Source organism: Lytechinus pictus, chromosome 4 (genome assembly GCF_037042905.1).
Source record: "Lytechinus pictus isolate F3 Inbred chromosome 4, Lp3.0, whole genome shotgun sequence".
In the NCBI taxonomy this organism is placed as follows: domain Eukaryota; kingdom Metazoa; phylum Echinodermata; class Echinoidea; order Temnopleuroida; family Toxopneustidae; genus Lytechinus; species Lytechinus pictus.
In genome coordinates this window covers 930,971-953,236 of record NC_087248.1, presented here as the reverse complement: position 1 = coordinate 953,236, position 22,266 = coordinate 930,971, and positions in this window count along the sequence as shown.

The following is a 22,266-nucleotide window of genomic DNA, read 5'->3' as shown; positions in this document are numbered from 1 at the left end:
ATTTCAAAGAACAAATCAAATCAGTTGTGTACATCATTACTGAGATAATCATCCTGATATGTGTAGTAAGTTGAATTTATTTGTTTACATTGGCTGATATTCTACACGCACACATAAATCTGATTTGTTCTGCCATAAAGAATCATGATAAGAAGTCTAAGAATATAATGAAATGAATCTTGCTCATTGAACTCTGATGTATTTTCCTTGTTTACTTTTAACTGTTTACTAGTTTAGAACTCCAACTTAAAGTGATTGGTTAACATTGGTTTGACTTTAAAAAAATCTGAGCTAGAAGGTCACACTTGTCACCTGTGTCTGTGATATGTTACAAAAATGAAGCCCAGAAAAAATTGCGTTCGAAAATAATTATTGTGCTTCAAAAATTGAAATATAAAGTGACCGAAAACACCATCTTAATTTCATCCCATACACTTATGTGTACTATTAAGGCGTCTATAAGACACCTATTTACAAAATCGGGGTTTGCCTTGTAGTTTTAGCTTTTCATTCTCAATAATGGTTGTTTTCAGGGTTTATTAGTTCTAATACATGCACTTGTACACATGTTTCATCTTGGTTTGATAATTTTTTAAATCGGCTGCTCACAAAGTTAAACAAAACCTTTAAGAGAGTAAAGTGATAAGTTGCAAGTCCAAAGATGTGATTGGTAATGTTCTCTTAATAGCTCCATGGTTTAAGGTTTATTGACACTTGTACCCTGTTACTATCTACAAATAAATTGGAGTGATCTTGGAGGCTACCGCAGGTCGCCCTAGGTCGGTCGTTAGATCAAGTACCCTGCTTAGATCTATCAAAAACTTGGAGTGATCTTGGAGGCTACCCCAGATCCTCCTTAATGTGACGTTAGATCAGAACAGTCTCGGCCCAAAGGACAAAGCACTAGGCTGTGGATAGTCTATGGTGAAAAGCATGTCCTTGCAAAATGTCTAGTGTGATCCCCTGTTTGAAAGTAGATTTGTCTAAATGGTAGTGGGGTAGAAAACGGAAGTCATCTTGGTAAAGTGCAATAGAAAATTTAAAAAATGACAGAATACGAAATAGAATGATATAAGCAAATATAAGGAGACAGAATTAAAACAAAGAAATACATAAGAAATTATAGAAAAGAAAATGCAAGAAGGAATAAAAAACAAAGATTGGAAAAAAATATGAAAGAAGAATTAAACCATCTACAACAAAGAATTACTTAAGAATTGATTGAAGAGAAGATGAAATAAGAGTTGAAACAAAGAAATAAATATAAAAATTGAGAGAATAACAAATGAAAAAAAGATGCATTAGAAATAATTTGGAAGGAAACTAGAAGAAGGAAAAACAAAGAAATACATACGAATTGAGAATAAAAATAAAAAGAATTAAAACATATACATGTATAAGTATAAAGCCATAAGTTGATATCCTACTTTGACGTAATTTGTAATATTCTGATTCAATGTTCTGGTTTACTTGCCCTTAAAGGGGTGGTCCGGGCTGAAAATATTTATATCTTAATACATAGAGTAGAATTCACTGAGCAAAATGCCGAAAATTTCATAAAAATCGGATAACAAATAATAAATAAATAAATATTGAAGTTTTAAGTTAAGCGATATTTTGTGAAAACAGTCGTCATAAATATTCATTAGGTGGGCTGATGATGTCACATCCCCACTTTCCGTTTTCTTATGTTATTCCATAAAATCATAATTTTTGTCTCGCCCACCAGAGGTGAAGGCGAGACTTAGGGATCCAAATGTTGTCCGTCCGTCATCCGTCCGTCGTCCGTCCGTCACAAACCTAATGACGCATAACTCCACAACCATAAGTCGCTTTTCAACCAAACTTGGAAGGTAGATGGACTTGGCGGATGCAGTTGTTATGCTGCAGTCAGAGGTCATATGGTAAGGTCAAAGGTCATTTTCAGGTCAGCGTACTAAAGTTTACATGCAGGTCAACGTTAAAGTTTACATGCAAGACTCTCTTATGACACCTAACTCTGCAACCGTAAGTCACTTTTCAACCAAACTTAGATGGTAGATGGACTTGGGGGACCTGCATGTTATGCTGCAGTCGGAGGTCACATGGTAAGGTCAAAGGTCATTTTCAGGTCAACGTTAACGTCAACTCCGCAACCATAAGTCGCTTTTCAACCAAACTTGGATGGTAGATGGACTTGAGGGACCTGCATGTTATGCTGCAGTCGGAGGTCACATGGTAAGGTCAAAGGTCATTTTCAGGTCAACGTTAAAATTTACATGCAAGACTCTCTTATGACACCTAACTCCGCAACCGTAGGTCACTTTTCAACCAAACTTGGATGGTGGATGGACTTGGGGGACCTGCATGTTATGTTGCAGTCGGAGGTCACATGGTAAGGTCAAAGGTCATTTTCAGGTCAATGTTAAAGTTTACATGCAAAACTCTCATCTGACACCTAACTCCGCAACCGTAAGTCACTTTTCAACCAAATTTACATCAATAACTGGGATATACTCATTTGATTTGCTAGTTCATTACGATTAACTTGCACGCCGAATAAAAGTACACAATTTTTCCTGCGCGCGCGCAGCATCTCCCTACGCACGCACTATCCCAAGATCATCACGCAAAAGGCGTCCATTTCCTCTTTTACTTTCGCCTGCCGCCGTGATCAGACGTTAGCTAAGTACACTCCCACTTTACTATAAAAAGTGTCCGTTGTTTACATATTTATCTATGCATTTACAGCCTATTTCAATCCTTTGCCTTTCGGCTTTAGATTGATTTCATTTATATCATAGTGCATGGAGCATTCGTGTTATTATTCACGTTTTTCTTTAAATAAACTTGTGAGTTCTGAACGTCAGTTTCGTTTTTTCACAGACGGGTTGCTTCCGCTTCCCTTACCCGTAGCTCCGCGCACTATTCCTGCGTGCTGCAGGCATTGATACGACGCCAAATCTTTTTAATTCTTTATTATTCTTGACTTGCACCTTTGCCTCGTCTTGAATTGAATTGATTTTATTTCCTCCCCACAGCTTAGGCTATGGGACAGATAGGAGCGTCGTCCTTGTTTGTTCTCAAACTTGTTTTCAACTTGTTCCTTTGTGAGTTGGTTGATTGTCTCAATCAATCTTTTGTTTTTGTTTGATTAATTGATTGATTGATTAATTAATGAATTAATTAATTGTTAATTAACCAATTGGTCAATTGTTTAATTATTAATTAATTTTAATAATTATTTTTGTATTGAAAATTATTTTTTTTAGACTTATTGTCTTAAAAATTTTTTTCTCTTAAATTTTTTTGGGAAGTCCCCCTGTTTTCTACTAGCGTCCTTTAAAAAAGTTTTCGCGAATGAGTTTTCGGCTTTCCAGTTTAAGGGAAGTAAGTTTTTACTTCTTCCTTTCAGATCAGCTCCTTTACTTATTTCTTTTGACCCTTGTCAAAAAAAAAAAAAAAAAAAAAAAAAAAAAAAAAAACTTAGTTTTTTTTTCTCACTTCAGCTTCTTAACTTTGTTTGATCTCATGTTTAAGAAGTCGGTCCTGTTCTCCCGAAGTTATTAATTTTATTATTAATATTTCTGATAAGGATCTTGCTTTGTCACCTTTCTTGTCCACCCACCCCTCCGCCCCCTCTCTGTTTTCGACCCTCCTTTTGTTCTTTCAGCTAAGAACTTACCAGGTAGATGAGCTCTTTTGACTCATCTCCTGTGACTCCAAACCTGCCGCTGGGAGAGAACCAGACATGGTATTATTGTTCCCGTGATCAGCGGCGGTGAGTATGAGGGCAAGAGAGTGAGACCCTTTGCGATGGGCTCTATAAAGGGTGGAACCGTGGAGTTGCGTCCACGTGCCTTGGAAAAAGGAGGGTGGAACCGTGGAGTTGCGTCCACGTGCCCAAGAGGGTGGAACCGTGGAACCGCGCCCACGTGCCCGAGCGTTTTAGGGTGGAACCGTGGCGCAGCGGCCACGTGCCTGAAAGGTGATAGCCAAGGCTCCCTCGATGGGACCTGAACCTATTTTGGGGAGTGTGGTACTAGTATAGAAAACTTCACTCCTCCAGGGCTGCTTTACCCACCGGCTATCGTGTCCAACAAGTCCGGGTTAAGAGCATGGGACTCTTTTCCCGGCACAGACTAGGTTCGATGCTTTGTCAGTCTCCTTCAGGGAGCATTAGCAAAGGGCTACCACCCCCTAGTCGCTAGAGACACGTGAGCTCGACTCCGTCAATCTCACGATTATCTGATCAGGGTGGAACCGTGGAATCGCGTCCACGTGCCCTTAAAGGTGGAACCGTGGAATTAGCTTTCATGTGCCTAAACGGCTTGATCAGATTTGGGTGATTTTTCTCATGCAAGATATCACGTCCCCCCTGTCTCTTGTGCCCTCTTCTGCCCCCCGGCGGGGGCCGCACAGAAGAGGAAGAAGAAGAAATTCTAGGTTGCTAACCCCGCTTCGCGGGCAGACTCTTTCTTTCTAATTCTTGTGCCGATGGTCAGGCGTCGTAACTTCATGTTACAACAGAACGCCCTCGAGCATTACGGATTTTTATCCTCATGCTCTCTGTCAGCTAAAACCGCCGTGTCAAACACCAGGCAGGTCAAGCAGACATTCGCCATCTGACACCTCGGAGAGTCACTGGCAATTTCATGATTCGCCGGCGCACGCACCAGTAAGGGAAATTCCCGCTAATACACAGGTGTTATCGACATACGGGCATCGCCCCCCATTATGTCACCAGACTCCCGATAATTGTGGGTCACGCGTCGCAACTCTCATGTTGCTTCACACGCCCAATAGCAGTGCGGGTAAATTCCCCCACGCTTCATGTCAGCTTCAGCCGCCGTGTCAAGCACCGGGCAGGCCAAGCAGACATTCGCCATCTCATACCTCGGAGAGTCACCGGCAATTTCATGATTCGCCGGCTCACGCACCTGCAAGGGAAATTCCCGCTAATACACAGGTGTTATCGACATACGGGCATCGCCTCCATTATGTCACCAGACTCCCGCTTCATGTCAGCTTTAGCCGCCGTGCTAAGCACCGTGCGGTTCAAGCAGTCACCTGCCCTCTCACGCCGGGCTTTTATTGAAACGCTGTTCACCTACACGGTGACCCCGTTTCCATGCAGGTGCTTCCAACATACGGCTTTCAAGCCAACATGTCGGCAAGCTCTCGATGACCGACGGCTGGACGTTGCATCCTTACAGGTTGCATCAACACGTCCCGAGCATTACGGGTTCTTACCCTCCTGTTCTCCGTCATTACAGACCACCTCTATGCGACGGCTGGGCTTATCAACAGCCTCGCACCAGCCACCGGCCCTTTTTTTTTAAATTGCCGGCCCTTTTCACCCGCACGGGTGTTTTCATGATATGCACAGGTGCTGCTGACGTATGGGTCTCACCCAGCAAGTCGGCAAGCCCCTGTATGTCGCTGGTTGGTCGCTGCAGCCGCTTGGCTGTTTTCTGTCGGTCTTATTGCCGGTGACGGGCATTGAGCGGATTGAGTTTCTCCCACCAGCCCGCACTCCGGGGAGCCGTCGGCGAGTTCACCTGCATGGGGATCCCCCATTAATATGCAGGTACTCCAGAATTCGCCCTCTACGTCAAGCCTCACAGTTTGACCGGGCATCGCTTTCGGCAACGGCTCTTTCAGCGGTAACTCTCTCCATTCTACCCCCTAGGCGGGCCTGTAGATTGGAGGTAAGATTTTCTAACATACCGCATGCCTTCCTTCTCTCATGAGAATGTTTGGCTGTTTTTGAGAGGGCAACCTATCACGCCCGCGGACCGTCCGCCCAGGCGACGGGACCGTCAGCTTTTGGCCTGAACCTCACTTTCTATACGAAAGTAAGGGTGCCCTGTCTTTACTTTTAACTCCTTCTCTTCCTTGTAAGGTTAGAGTCAGGGCTAGTACAGACACCCGTCCTCCAGCGATCGCCGCTGTAGTGAGGCCGAGCTTATGAGCATAAATATCGGATCTGAATGTCACGGCGATTAATAGTTCTCCTATACTTAATAATCGCTATGCCTTCACCACCCGGTGCATTATGGTTATTTTGTAACCTATTTGTCTCGTATTCGGGCGGCTCGTGCGAGCCCTGCCCGAGCTGCCATCATCGGTCGTCCCCCCGGACCCCGCTGGCAGCACCCGCACCGAACGCCCGGAGGGAATCGGCTATTTATATGCCAGATACCCCTCCTGTTGACATTCACAACTTGTTCCCCGAGTCTTTCCCGGTCGGGTAAGCATCATCTCGGTGGAAAGAAACAGCCATATATCTCTTTAGATTGTCGGCTGTGTGCGTGCGTTCAGGCTTGTTTCAAGCCCCAGGTTTTTTCTGTCGGCATTTCTATGCCTACTTCCTGGACGCACCCACCGTGCCGGGTCGGCGAGTTCACACCAAACTGTCCGCCACCAGGCCATCGGTTGAGCTCAAACAGTCTATCCGATAGACTGCCCTCTATGTGGGTCAAGCTTGCGGGCGTCTCCGCCGCTTCCTCGTGTGGAGTGGGCTACGGTCGATGCATTTACCGTGCCCGTGTGTCGAGTTGTCTTCTTTTTAGAAGCTTTTTCAATCGGCACACTTGAGTCGCCTCGCAGGCTGCTTTCATCCTCCTTCTATGCTATGTATGTGACCATGGTCACTGCGTGACCGAGGATGATGTAATCGTGGTGGATATACATTTATGTATAAAATGTATACGTGTGTGGATGCATACTTATGCCTGTCTAACCACGATCACCACGACCCGCTTTCTCTCGGGCCGACTGTGGATGAGTCCCTCCATGAAAGTGATTTACTTCACTGGAGTTCTTCTTTTTAGAAGCTTAGATTCTCATCCCCCGCTGCTTAGGGCGTCATTTTTGCCGCCCCCCGCAGTTTCTCGGAACTCCTTATCTTACCGATATCGGACTGTTCCATGCTGTTGCAACCGGCGCCGGCGGTGCTTGCCCTTGCGATCACCAGAGAAACCAGGCCTTGTGGCTGTTTTCGTAAACAACTGGTTCTCATCGCAGACTGAGGGAAATATTGGTGATTATTTTCCTCAAGTCGCCTTTCTCCTCCGCTTGTTTCGTCAAGCGAGGACTTAGACACTCTTAGCCAGTTTCCGTCCCTAACCTTGATAGGACAGGGCCGTTGTTACCTCACTCGATTCCGTCGGGAACGTAACTGTTGAGGTATCATGTCTGGCGTTGTCTGTTGGTTCAGAACATCTTGACCGACATCTCTTGATCATCGTTTACACGTAAGATCATGACAGAGACATTGTTCGCCAGCTCATCTCTGGCGTACGCTTGCTGCGACTAGGGATTACTCCGCTCAGCGGACATCCATCGTAGCCTAATCTTACGGACCCTCTCGGCGATGGTGGCTTCAGCCAAACCACCGCCCACCTCTCCCGCCCTCACCCTCGGGCGGGTGTTTTATTTAGTATGGGAGAAAAGGGATCCGCTGTCTATCACACTTATTATGTCGTGATGCGTGCCGCGTTTTTCTCCGACACGCCCGTTTGAGCTGCTTTGACCAGACTGTTCTATTCTACATAGACAGCAGGTCCGTGGCATTTTCTTATTAACAGAATGGCACTCAGTCGCTTTTCTCGACACATTGACTGCCTTACGAGTGGTTTACTTCAACCTTACTCTCTGTCGTTCCATGTCCTTTTCGGACCGCTGGAAACGTCCTGCCACAGCTCTCTATCAGAATTCTGCAGATGTTCTGCCCTCACGCATTTGAGACAGATATCGAATTCTGGGCGCCTTCTCCCATGCGGGGGCTTCTGAGATATCTCGCATTCCTTACGTTTGCATGGTTGCGGCTTGGCTTAAATTATTAAGCCGGTGACTTGACCGTGGCTTTTATTGGCCCCGCTGTCGCCTTCTCAGATTGATTGATGGATCACTTACTGAACCGTACAAGTTTCAGTCTTCCGATCACGATTCTTGTCGAAATTTTCAACAAAATCGGATCGCTTTTTGATCATCGGCAATTATCATCCCTCCGGTTACGGATGATTAATACCTTCAATTTGAATCTTACAACCTCTTAAGTTTTTCTCAAACGTTGAGCTTGTATGGCTTAGTCCGTCATGGCACCTGTCGGTCGTTCTTGACGCTTGACTAACTCCCTCTTGGGTCGGTTTTCAGGGTATCTTTTGTCTGTCTATCAGTCGAGATCCCTCCTGTATCTGTTTATATATAACCATTTACAGTACAAAGCTTTGCATACTTATGCATTGCTCCCGGACCGTTGCCGGGATTGGCTTAGATTAGGTGTTCTTCAGACAATTCCCAACTCTGTGCAGTTGGTTGTTTTGTCGCGCGAGCCGTTTGCGGCAGCTTCTCGAGACATCTTTTCACGCTGGATTGTTGAAACGATCAAGTCAGCTGGTGATGATGTTCTCCTTCTGACACTAGGCCGAGGGCCCATGATACTATAGTATCATTCTTCTTGGGCTCTTTCTATGGAATCGTCGTATACGACATCCTGAGGACCGCCTTTTTGGCGCTCTTCTAATTCCTTGTTCTTAAGGACCTTTCTTCACATGAGGCCTTATTTACCTCCTCTGTCCTTAAGGCAGCGGCCTTTCGTGTCTTCATCTCCCTATTTTTGTACGCACTTTCTTAGTCTAGACATGCCTCCCTTCACGTTGAATCCGTGTTGGTCTAGCAAATCAAATGAGTATATCCCAGTTAAGGAAAATACTTACCATGATTTTCTTATTTACGAGATAACTGGATATACTCATTTGAACCCTCCCACCGACCCCTCGCCTTGCATGGCAACATGTCTTGCGTTCAGGCTCATTAGAGGAAATGGACGCCTTTTTGCGTGATGATCTTGGGATAGTGTGTGCGTAGGGAGATGCTGCGCGCGCGCAGGAAAAATTGTGTACTTTTATTCGGCGTGCAAGTTAATCGTAATGAACTAGCAAATCAAATGAGTATATCCAGTTATCTCGTAAATAAGAAAATCATGGTAAGTATTTTCCTAACTTGGATGGTAGATGGACTTGGAGGACCTGCATGTTATGTTGCAGTCGGAGGTCACATGGTAAGGTCAAAGGTCATTTTCAGGTCAACGTTAAAGTTTACATGCAAGACTCTTATGTCAACTAACTCCACAACCGTAAGTCACTTTTCAACCAAACTTGGATAGTAGATGGACTTGTGGGACCTGCATGTTATGTTGCAGTCAGAGGTCACATGGTAAGGTCAAAGGTCATTTTCAGGTAAACGTTAAAATCTACATGCAAGACTCTCTTATGACACCTAACTTCGCAACCGTGAGTCACTTTTCAACCAAACATGGATGGTGGATGGACTTGGGGGACCTGCATGTTTTGCTGCAATCGGAGGTCGCATGGTAAGGTCAGAGGTCATTTTCAAGTCAACGTTAAAGTTTACATGCAAGACTCTCTTATGTCAACTAACTCCACAACCGTAAGTCACTTTTCAACCAAACTTGGATGGTAGATGGACTTGTGGGACCTGCATGTATTGTTGCAGTCAGAGGTCACATGGTAAGGTCAAAGGTCATTTTCAGGTCGACGTTAAAGTTTACATGCAAAACTCTCATCTGACATCTAACTCTGCAACCGTATGTCACTTTTCAACCAAACTTGGATGGTAGATGGACTTGTGGGACCTGCATGTAATGTTGCAGTCAGAGGTCACATGGTAAGGTCAAAGGTCATTTTCAGGTCGACGTTAAAGTTTACATGCAAAACTCTCATCTGACATCTAACTCCGCAACCGTAAGTCACTTTTCAACCAAACTTGGATTGTAGATGGACTTAGGCGACCTGCATGTTGTGCTGCAGTCGGAGGTCACATGGTAGGTCAAAGGTCATTTTTAAGTGCAAAGCTCTTATGACAAGTGTTATTCCATCCCAGTCATTTCACAATTTGGATACAATTCTGTTGCGTGCCCTCGCAAATCACAATATATCTGGTTATTTTCATAAGTGGGCGAGACACAAAATCGCTTTTGCCTTGTTTTATTGTTTCATACTTGTGTGAATAATATGTCTCCCTTATAATGAAATAAGTTGCAGCAATAAATATCTAATGCACTAAATCAGTTGTCAAACCAATTTTTCTAGTTCTTGGAGGAAAAAAATTGAATAAACCTAATTTCATATAATAAAATACAAAAGAACAAGTGGAGATGTGACATCATCAGCCCACCTAATGAATATTCATGAAGACTGTTTTCACAAAATATTGCTAAACTTTAAAATTCAATAACTTTGTTATTTGTTATCTGATTTTGATGAAATTTTCGTTATTTAGCTCAGTGAATTATATTCTATTTATTAAGCTATACATACTTTCAGATTGGACCATCCCTTTAAACTGTATGTAAAAGATTACTTTTAAAGAAACTATTGTCTATGGTCACAGAAACAGGTTTTATTGTGAATGTGTATTTTTCCTGTTTCTTCCAATCTAGGTAAGTTTAACATGTGGATGCGATTGACGTTCATATTATGACCATGTGTGAGAACTAAATATCTTGAGGTAATAAGAGGTAGGTTTCAATCTCTACTTAATTTTTGAGATGCTAATAAGCAAACTGACTTGAAAATGACGGTGGTGTTTTTTAAAATAATTTTTTGAATCTATGTACATTATTAATTATGTTTGAAAAAATATTTGCCTTTTATGTAATATTGATTTTTTTTTTAAATTATACTTGTATATACTTTGTTTTTGTTTTGAAATGTGGAAATAAAATAAATCAAATAAAATTAAATCAAATCTCACTGAATCCCTCAAGGTAACAATCTAGGACCAATGTCAGGGATCTTGGTCTCTGACATGTAGAAAGCTTGATAAATATTTTTTTGATGCTGTCCATGTTTCATATGTGACAGATCACACCGAAATGAGAGACAAGTCGCAGATTGAATCTCTTAGAAAATTCACAAACTAATAAAATGGTGAAATTTTTTGTGAATTTTTTAAAATTTCATTTTTCTGATTTCTCAATGTTTCATGTTTACTCTGAAAAAAGGATGAGTGAAATTAATAATGGAAAAATGATAAAAAAGCATTTTTTTCAGTCAGTTGCAACTTTTTCTGACACTCCGCATGCTCGACTTGATCAAATTTTGCTCCATACTTAGCTCTGCCCTAGCAACGTACGCCATTGTTGATTGGCTATTCATTAACACGTTGAAGTGAGCAGCAGCCAGGCTAAGCTCCGCCTCTAGCAACGTATGCCATTGTTGATTGGCTATTCATTAAGAAGTTGAAGTGAACAGCTGCCAGGATACAGTTTCGGAAAGAATAGGTATTCTGAAAATTTTACTTTAAGATTCTCTTCATCATAGGCCCATGATCAGGATGTTTTCATTAAGATAATTATTACTATATTAGATAGCATTTTCCAAAGAAAGTAATTGTTCAAATCCTTAAAAGAATTGAGTGTTCATGAATGTGAGTTGATCTAAAATATTATGTACAAAAAGAAATAAAATTTATTTTAGAAGCTTGCGCGTCGGGGGAATGTGGGGGGGGGGGGTGTCCGGTAGCTCAAACAACTATATAACATTGACTGGCCTTGAGGGGAACGTCAAATATGTCGCCTGCAACAGAATCATATTGGCCCGAGTCTTTAGACGAGACGAGGGTAATATGGTTCTTTTAAGGGCGACATATTTGATGTTTCCTGAAAGAAGAGCTAGTCAATATTATTATTATTACCTAAGGCTGTACAATGTGTAATTCAAGCTTCTATTTGGAACAATCTATATGCCTGATTGCTTATCACTCCTCCTGATTACAGGTTATTCACAAACTAAGTGAAGTAACCCTTGATAAGCAATTGTAACGTAATTGTTGCAGTCGCGTACCATTCATGGTGCGCACATACACTCAATGCGTAGAAATCTTGTGCTTCGGTTACGTTTGTGTATGCATTGGCCGCGCCGCGCATTATCTACAATGCGTTGGTTTATATACTTGTTCCAGCCAGATTTCTGAAATACTGAAATTAGCGATTGAAATTGGCTACTACTGCGCAAGCGCACTAGCAGAAATATGGCCAATATTGCCCTCTATTTTTTACAGGATTTTTATGGGCAAAGCCCGGGGAGGGCAACATGGCAAATATTTACTATCAATAACTGGGATATAGTCGTTTGATTTGCTAGTTCATTACGATTAACTTGCATGCCGAATAAAAAGTACACAATTTTCCTGCGCGCGCTGCATCTCCCTATGAATGCACTATCCCAAGATCATCGCGCAATTTAGCATCCATTTCCTCTTTTACTTTCGCCTGCCATCGAGTATAGTCGCAAGCTAAGTACATTCCCAAAATTGCAATTTTGTTTCACACTTTGGATTCTATTATTGTGCATTTGTTCCCTTATTTCAATCTTTTTTTTCGATTTAAGATTGTTTTAAGCATATCCCATCGCGGGGAGCTCTCCTTGATATTTATTTTCACGTATTTTGTTCTTCTTTCTTGTGAGTATAAACATAAGATAGGTTTTCTTGCAGGCGGGTTGCCTTCGCTTCCCCTCCCCGCAGCTCCGCGCCTTCCTGCGTGTTGCGGGCGTTGAGCCGTTGCTCCTTTATTTCTCTATAAATTCTTTTTAATTCGTTGCTTCTCGCTTCTACGCTTCCGTCTTGAATTTCTTTGAATTTCCACAGATAGGTTTTGTTGGACTGTCAGGAGTGTCGTGTTTTCTTTAAACTCTTTCAACTTCTGTTGTTCTTGTTTCAAGTTAGTTGATTGTTTCTTTTGTTTCAATCAACCCTTTGTATTCCTTTGTTCTCGTAAATTAATTAGTTGAATTAATTAATTATTCAATTAATTTTAATTTAAAAAAAAAAAAATTCTAGACCTTGTTTGAGAAATTTTTTATTTATTTTTTTTCCTTCACAAGAAATTTATTTCTTTTAGGAAGCCGTTTCTTGTTAGCGTTTCCACCTCGCTTATTTTCTTCTCGTCTTCCTTTTTCAGGAAAGAAAGCTTCATTTTCTTCTTTCCTTTTTCAGATCAGCTGCCGGTCTCCGGATACTTATATTTTTTTTGGACTTGTAAAAAAAAAAAAAAAAGAAGAGTTCGAAATGGCCGCTGAAGGGGTTTTGTTTCCCACCAGCGGTAATGTAGAAAGCGACAGAGAAAGATCCCTCGTGGGTTCTAAGAAGGGTGGAACCGTGGATCCGAGTCCACGTGCCCATGAGGGTGGAACCGTGGAAGTTTTTTATTGTTTCTCATCATTGTCATGTGAAATGAAGTTTCATTCCTCCCTGAACTCGTGGAATTCCATTATTTTAACATTTTCTGCTTCAGGCAAGGAGGTCCTAATCGTCAAATTTGTAAAAATTGAAATATTGTATAATTCAAACAATAAAAAACAAAAGAAATAGGGAGTGAGTGACATCATCGACTCTCTCATTTGGATGTAACTGGCTCGTTCATATAACTATTTTGTGAAAAATAAGCGAAACTTTGAAATGTCATAACTTTCTTATTTTACATCCAATTTTGATGAAATTTTCAGCATTGTGCTTGTCTGATTTTTCTCTATTGATTCAAATCAACATTTTGCTGAGGTGGACTTGACCTTTAAGAAGGATGGAACCGTGGAACTGCGACCACGTGCCCACAAAGTGATAGCCCAGGCTTCCGCGCCGGAATCTGAACCATTTTTGGGGAGCGTTGTACTAGCTCAGGAAACGCTGACTCCTCCAGGGCTGCCAGACCCACCGGCTATCGGGTCACCCAAAGACCAGGGGGAGAGCACGGGCCTCTCTTCCCGGCACAGACTAGGCTCGATGCCGTGTCAGACTCCCCAAGGGAGCGTCGGCAAAGGGCTACCAGCCCCTAGTCGCAAGAGACAGCATAGCCCGACTCCGTCGGACTCTTGATTTCATCTGACCCAGTCAGATTCGGCTGACCTCTCTTCTCTGTCGGTGAGCGCTCCCCGGGGGAGAGCTAAGGTGAAGAGATCAAGACCGTGGAACCGTGGAACTGCGACCACGTGCCCACAAAGTGATAGCCCAGGCTTCCGCGCCGGAATCTGAACCATTTTTGGGGAGCGTTGTACTAGCTCAGGAAACGCCGACTCCTCCAGGGCTGCCAGACCCACCGGCTATCAGGTCACCCAAAGACCAGGGGGAGAGCATGGGCCTCTCTTCCCGGCACAGACTAGGCTCGATGCCGTGTCAGACTCCCCACGAGAGCTAAGGTGAAGAGATCAAGACCCGCCCAGTCTCTTGTTCCTTCTTCTGCTCTGCAGTCGTAGCCGCCTACGAAGAAGAAAAAGAAGAAGAAGAAATCCGCGGCCGTAAGCCCCGTTCCACCAGGCGTCCGGGACGCCTTCTAAATCTTCTGCTGATGGCCAGGCCTCTCAACTACTTAAGTTGCTTCAGAGCGCCTTCGAGCACTGCGGGTTGTTACCCCCGGGCTCGTCTACTTCAGCCGACGGTACTACCAACCAAGCGGATCAAGCAAACATCGGCCATCCGACACCTCGAGGCGCCTCTAGCGATTCTTATGAATCGTTGGCTCTCGAACCCACTCAGGCTACGTCCGTGAGCTTTCAGTCTCGGCCGACTTCGGGCCTCCGTACCCGCGAGTCCGGCCATGGCCCGTACCGCCGCTCAAGCCTTTCACGGGCGCCTGCTACCCTCGGGGTTCCGCCCGGTGGGTTGGTTCACCCCTCTGGAGGCGGAACAGGCTTTATTGGAGGACGAGTTCAATCTCGATCCTCCGGGTAGCCCGGCTCCTCAACCGGCTGCCAGCACGGCACAGAACGCCATAGAGATCCTCCATAGATATCTCCCGCATATATACCCTGCTAATGAGCCGGTAGAGGGAGATATGGACTCTCTCTTCTCGCAGCCTCGGAAAACCCCTCAAACCCACTCACCAATGATTACAAGGCTGCATACGAGAGGGCGGCTGCACAGGCTAGCATGCCTGCCACCCAGGGAAGGAAACTGGTAGCCTTCGGAAAGGGTTTTGCCTTCTCCAAGGGCGACACCGAGGCGTTTTTCACCCCCAAAATGTTCTCCCCCCAGCTTAACCGCATCGGGGCACGTTCGGGGACAAGTTTCTCTTCCAGTCATTTTGCTACTGTTGAGAAAGCGGATGTTAGATATGAGGCCTTGACTTGTTCAGCCCTCAGACTTACAGCCTTCCTCGGGGCCTTGCTCGGCTTCACTCACTTTAATCTTCTTTTTTTCTGTTGTTCATCCTCCTTTCCCCTTCTCATCCCCCTGTCTTGTTCCTGTTATTTTTTCTTCTACTTGTTCATCTTCTTCTCGATCCGCTTCTCCTTCTTATTGTGTCTTTTCCTCCCTTATACATGTGCACGTTTTTCTACCCTTATAATATTTATCCCTCTTCTTCTCATTCCCATCCACGAGTATTCTGTACCACAAATCTTGTAAATTTTACAATACCATAAACACAGGGGCGGATTCAGCTTCCTCCATTGGGGGGTGAAATCTTTTTGACCCATGTTTTCCCGGATCGGTCGCTCAATGTAGATTTTTATTTGTTTCTTCGAAGGGGGTAGTCGAAACAGTCAGTTCTTGGCTTTATTCTAATGAAACAACATAAAAGTGTAATAATCTCATAAACCCTATTCGCTCGAGCGGGAAAAACAAATAGATTTCGGACCTACAATAAACGGGACACTCTATTCACATTATAAATCATGAAAATGATGAGTACTTGAAATCTTCCTACATTAATAATGCGAGAAAATATTTGATATTCTGATCTGAAATTGGATAATTTAAGCACGTTTTAAATAAAAACAAGCTGCGTATCTCAATGACATCATTATTTTGACCAAGGACCGGGACATTCTAAGGATACTTATTCATCATATAAAAATGATGACTATCTTGCTATTCCTCTTCCTATTAAAAGCGCGAGATGACTCTTGTTCTTATTCCATTCTGAGAATTCGGAATTCATGAAAATATCTTATTGATATAGGTAAGCCCAATGAAAGCGTGAAGTTTTTTTTATATTGAGGAGTGAAAGCTGGACATTTTAAGCACTCCTCAATATAAAAAAGTGAAGTGGATTTGAAAATTCTGACTAGTCTCTCTTTTCGGTGTAATGCATCACATATATACTCATAGGCCCGTATTCTGAAGTCACGTTTAATTTAACCTCTGGTTTAAATTTGTGGTTTAAGTATGGACAGCCAATAGTTGCATAAATCTCTAACAATATAATATAAATGTATTAGCTCATATTTTGCTCATATCATTCTTAACTGTTTCGGAAAGATAAATAAGATAATTTCTTCACCTTTCACGAGTTAGGAAAGAGCACAGTAAGCCTAAGAAACATGCAATGTAAGGAAAATTTTGACATGTTTGGCTTTCCATAATTTTAGCACAAAGTTAGACCATGGTCGAAGTTAAACCTGACTTCAGAATACGAGCCACAGACTTCAAAAAGGTCCTTTGATAAAAAGAAAAGCTTTGTTTGTGGTCTGTGACTGAGCATTACCTCTTTAGGAACCTATAAAAAGCACAATAGTATTGCAAGAAGGAGAATCATAAATCTGTCCCAAACACGAAAGATCTACAATCACCAGTTATTCTAAATTTTTGACTTACATGTACATGGCAGAGTGAATCCAGTATTATTATGATGTTGTAATTTTTGTCAATTTAAGTAAAAAAAAATTGCTACGGATTTGATTGTTGAGAGGTATACAGTTTCTCTTTCAAATGAATGATCAATGATACCTGAACTTGGTCCATAGAATACAATAAATCTCTAAAATGGTGACCAATAATCATGATTTATATACATTTGTCTGAGAGCACTGCCAATATGTGATATTTTAGCCGAGTAAAGTTACAAAAAAATAGAACATTCAAGCCATGAAATAAATGTAGAAACAAAAATAGGCTTAGTATTTGATAATAACATTAAGGTTTTATTTACTGAAAATATGAATCTTACATTTAAACCAAGTTTATTAGCTTTGAATATCTTAATACTTATAACAAGGGGGTTGGAAATCAGGCAGAAGAAGCAACCAAAGTAAAATTAATTAAGGAAACAGAATAAAACAAAACATGCAGTAATGCTGAATTCTAATTTTGACCAAAGGCATGAAATTTTTTAAAAGTATGTTACCATATTTAACATTTATTATTGTATAGCACTGGCTCTGTATCGTTCTACAAGGAGGTTCCACTATTTCTCATGCGAGGACATAGAACAAATTGTTGTGAGATATTTACCTTTTATACACATCTGATTTCAGTCATTCAAGTACATAGTATTCATGAATTTTACACTTCACATCAATATAAATTATGCATATATATGATTAGTATAACAATTCAGTCCTGTCCTGCTGTTTTGTTGATACCTTGAAAAGATGATATTTTTTCTATTTTTATTATTTAGTCTACAGATATTACTTGGGCTATTAGCCCCTTTTCTGTTTCCGTCAATAGAAGCTCAAATTAGTAAACTCTGTTTTATTATTCAAGACAGATAAATCTTGTAATATAAAGGAAGACATTTTTGTCAATTAGAAATGGATAGGGTAGTTTAAGCACAATATATCTCAAGCCTATGGTTATGGTTGCTAAAAACACTGAAAACAAAAATACAGACAATCAAATTCTGCAGATTTATATAATAAACACATGGTATGTATATAATGTTGGCTTAGTTACCATGATTATAATTTTGAGATCCTTTAGCATATATCATTTCACTCACTTTTGTTTTGTAAATAGGATTTTTTTCATAAATATAAACTAGTGTATTTTTATTTTATATCATGACAGAGAGAATTCTCAATGAATTGTGAATATGCTCATCATTGTGTCTTTTGATATAATTCTTTCCATTCAACCACAACTTCAGATTAAGATTAATACTATTTACACATTTTACTGATCAATTGGAAGATTTCTCTCTTCTGCAATGTAACATATGTTATTGTTTCTTTCATTAATACAAATTTTTTTTTTTTATACTTTCAATGAATTTCATTTTAGCAGTGGTTATTCTGACCATGATGACAATACCAACTGAATTCATCACTGTAAAGAAAAGAATCACTATCATTAAAACCCTACCTGAATCCGAGTTTCCTTCAGAACCAGGTTTCAATGTACTTTGATCTGATGTAGGAACTGAATTCGCCAGAGTGGTCTTACCATGTTCCCCTATATCTTCTATAGGCCTTTGTGAAGGTTCTGCTGTGGATGACTCTGAACCTGATGGACATGGATATATCCCAGGAATTGCTTTATTACTTATAGAAAAATCTCTAATGAAATCTTTGCATTGACACATATTACTAACCCTATCATACGTTGACGAGCAACAGAATATTGGAAGAGATTTTCTTATCCAAAGTGTCTGCACTAAGGTGGATCTGTTCTGATTAATAGGTCTTGTCCATGGAGGCATCCTCTCTCCATTTTGGTAACATTCAATTAAACCCTGACGACTGCCAATCGAAGCAGTACATTTCAGGTGAAACCAGGTACTACTACTCGTATCGACCTGATTAGGCCCTAGGACACATTGTGCTTTACCTGGTGGGAACTCGATATTGAGTCCAACTTTTTTGGTTTGTTGTTCATTGATATGACCATTCTGGTAAACCTTACAGATGTATGTTCCAGCATCTTCTCTGGAAACATTTTCAATTTTCACACGAACTAGGAACATTTTATATGCGACATCAAGTGCTGTATGTTTCTCTATGAATACAGAAAACCTTTCTCTTTGGTCTGGACTAAGTCCTGATTCTAACATTACACCATGTTGGTAAAATGGAGCTCTTCTGCCCAGTCTTATCTCAACATCTAAATCATGTTCTTGGTTATAGTGATATAGGAGTTCTGCCTGCCCACCCTCATTGAAACTTAGCTGTGTTGAAGTGCTGAAAGATATTCTTATCACTAGTAGTAGGATTAATAGGCAGATATCATGATTTTCAGCACCTCTAATTTGATGTGATATGAACATGATTGTAGGGTCAATAATTATTGCTTTCCTCACCTTATGATTTGTGGGTCAAGAGTATGAGAAGTCCCAAGAGATATTAAGACAAATAGATTCTAAGTTTATTTAAGGATATTATGATCAGTTTTCTCAAATGGTTTTGCAAATATTATGAGAGTAAGTGCTGCACAAAGGATTGTAAGTGTAATAACAGCTGCACGATATTCAGTATATGAACAAAGATGAAGTTCACAGTCACCGCTGTGTTGATCAGTTATGGGAATTGCTTCAGTGTGTCCTACGTCTTGCTTTGTAGATTCTTCTTCTGCCTCTGTGACTGCTGTCTGAACAGTTGAAGAGATGTCCAGCTTGTTCTTTATAGGTTTTGTTGAATGTTGCAAGGAGTGGAAGTCATCACAGTCCTGTATATTCTTGGTGAACCTGGTGCTGACTGAACAGCAAGATAGGTCCTGGTGCCTCTTCAACCAGAATGTTGCCGAGTAGAACTTGCTGTCTGTAATGTGAAGAGGAGTGTGTATGAGGGTATTGTCTTTTCTGTTGGAGTAACACAAGACGTCTGCCTTGGGGTAGCTATTCCGACCGTTGCAGCGAAGGACAGAGAGGTTGAAAAATGTTGCCGCTTCAAGAGGAATCTTTTCCTTATCAACCCAGTAACAGTCCACTGGACCAGGAGGGTAGTAAATCAGTAGTATTACTTTCTGAATGACTGTAGTTGTATTGCATGTGAATGTACATTGATAGGTTCCCCTATCTGTTGCATGTATGTTTCTGATGCTAAGAGACACTCCAAAGAATCCAAACGCAGAATGGATGTGAACTGATGATCTGAGAAGTTTTTCGTATGAATATTTATGCGAAAAGGTCTCTTTTCCATTGATATTGAAAGTCACTCCATTGTAAGAGAGTTTGAAATTACATGTGTTTTGAATATCAGGTGTAATAAAGAGGAACTGAGCTTCTACGTTCTCATCCAAAGTTATTACTTGGGTCTGATTTGGAGGAGAGCTTGTAGATATAGATTCTTGAAGATTACCAAGTACTAACAGGATTGGGAGAATTCCACAAGAAATGACCAGTCCTTTCATGTTGGAAGCATAATTGGTGCATCGAGAAATGCATACTTTTCCTTCTGAATATTACGACAGACTCTTCACTATTTTGTTCTGATCATCTGTGAAGGAGAGAAAAATCATGCATTTAGAACATGGTAGTCCTTAAAAAAGTTTCATTTCCTTGATAGGTCACCATGCAAATGGTATTTTGTTATTTCTGTGCTAAAGTGTTAATTAATCCATGCAACTCAATTTTTTTTAAATTATAGCATGATAGAATGCAAAATAAAATATTTAAAAGTATTAGATTAGCCACGAAGACACCATTTTCTCTCCACAGTATGCATTTATTTGACCAAGGCTCCACATTAACTTTTTTTGGTGGTGGCCCGTTCGGGCCACCAAAACCATCAAATAATTGTTTTTGGTGGCCCGATATTAAAGTTTGGTGGCCCGAAAAATATAAAGAAAAACATTAAAAATTAATAAAACAAACTTCTGAAATATTAATTCTGCAGCCACTACCACTAAGTTCCTTTCACTTTATACATCTTGTATGTAAACCTTGTTTGCTGTTATTTTACTTTGCTAATTGATAATTGTTTCTATCGTTGTAAAAATGAAATGATTGAAAGTGAATAAATGAATTGTATTGTTCGCAGGTTGTGTGGACTTTTTTTTTAATATCTGTATAGAGATAATGGTAAAGTAAATAAATAGTGCATAGCAAACTCAGATAGATGTACAAAACAATGGTTTTTCCTTCCTTCCTCTTTGAATCCTAAAACCTAGATTATGCATGCCCCAAATCCAGTTTATTTCTGTTTTCTCTTTTGCAGCATATAGAAGGAGAAAATCACAGAAAAATATGCTGCAAAATTAGAACAATGCATAAAAGGGAGAAACAAACGAAAATTATTTTCAAAAAGTATATAACAAAAAGAAAACAAAAATAATAAAAGGAATTAGTGAAATAAAACAAAAGAAAGAAAATGAAGAAAGAAAAAAAGAAAAGAAAAAAATTAGAGAGAAAAAAGAAAAGAAAATTAAAGAAAAATTAATAAAACAAAGTTAATATAAAAATGGGGAAAAGGGGAAAATTAAGAAGCCATTACATATATTTTTAACAGCTGTGGCAACAGTCTATTCTGACTGGAATATAATTAAAAGCCAAGCATATAATTTTCACTTACCTTTTGGGAATGGCACATTTCTATTTTTATATCCTTTAGTTTGTATTATTTTATTTTCAGTAGAAACATATTTTTTAATCAGGCATATTCAATGGGAAGGGGTGTAAATGGTTTAACCACTGTCAAAAAAAATGAAAGAAAAAAAAGAAAACGGCAAAAAGTGTGAGAAAAGTCCTTCCCTATATTTGCCAAAATGTTGGGAAAAAAAATCACATTTCATATCAATGAAATGCCTTCCCAAATTATTTACTTTCTCAAGAGTGGTTTAAGAAGTCATTTATAAACAAGAAAGAAAGAAACTGTCTGTTTGTTTAAGGCTAGAAAATACATAGCTTCGAAAGAAACCAAGTATCAACATACATACAAATGCACACGTGGGACTGTGATGTACTTGCCTATGTGTTTTTATGTGCATTAATTCATGTGGAAATCGGTCTTTTTGAGTCAAAAGAGAGGTCATAATTCCTCTTCTTAATACTTGCAAATAATCAGGGTACACCAGATTTTCGTAATATAGACTGTAGAATTTCATTTCATTGGTGTAAAAGGTGACTTTGACTTAGATTTTCAAAGTTCTGTGGAAGATTTCTCAGCAGCAACATTTTTTATCGCAGCTCCCTGAGTCTGAATAGGCTGAGCTAGATCTAGAGCACAGCTGTATGCAGTGGCTTCATGCAAAGCTCACGCCAGCCGGCCGGCGCGGCTGGCTGGATAATAGCTACTGTATGCTATAGCTGTAGGCCTAATATGCAAACTGTGTGTGTGTGTATTTGTGTGTAGATCAACAAAAAAGGCGCATGACGAACTGGCTTGCAATTTGAGCTGTAGAAAGTTGATAAATGCGTGCAAAATTGGGAGAAAAATTGCGCTACTTTGAAAATTATTGGTTGCCCGATTCGGGCCACCAAAACTTAACATTTTATCAATAATGGTTGCCCGAGGTGAATTTTTGGTGGCCCCGGGCCACCGGGCCACCGCTAATGTCGAGCCTTGATTTGACATAAATCTATTAATTTTTTTAATAATTATTTTTCTT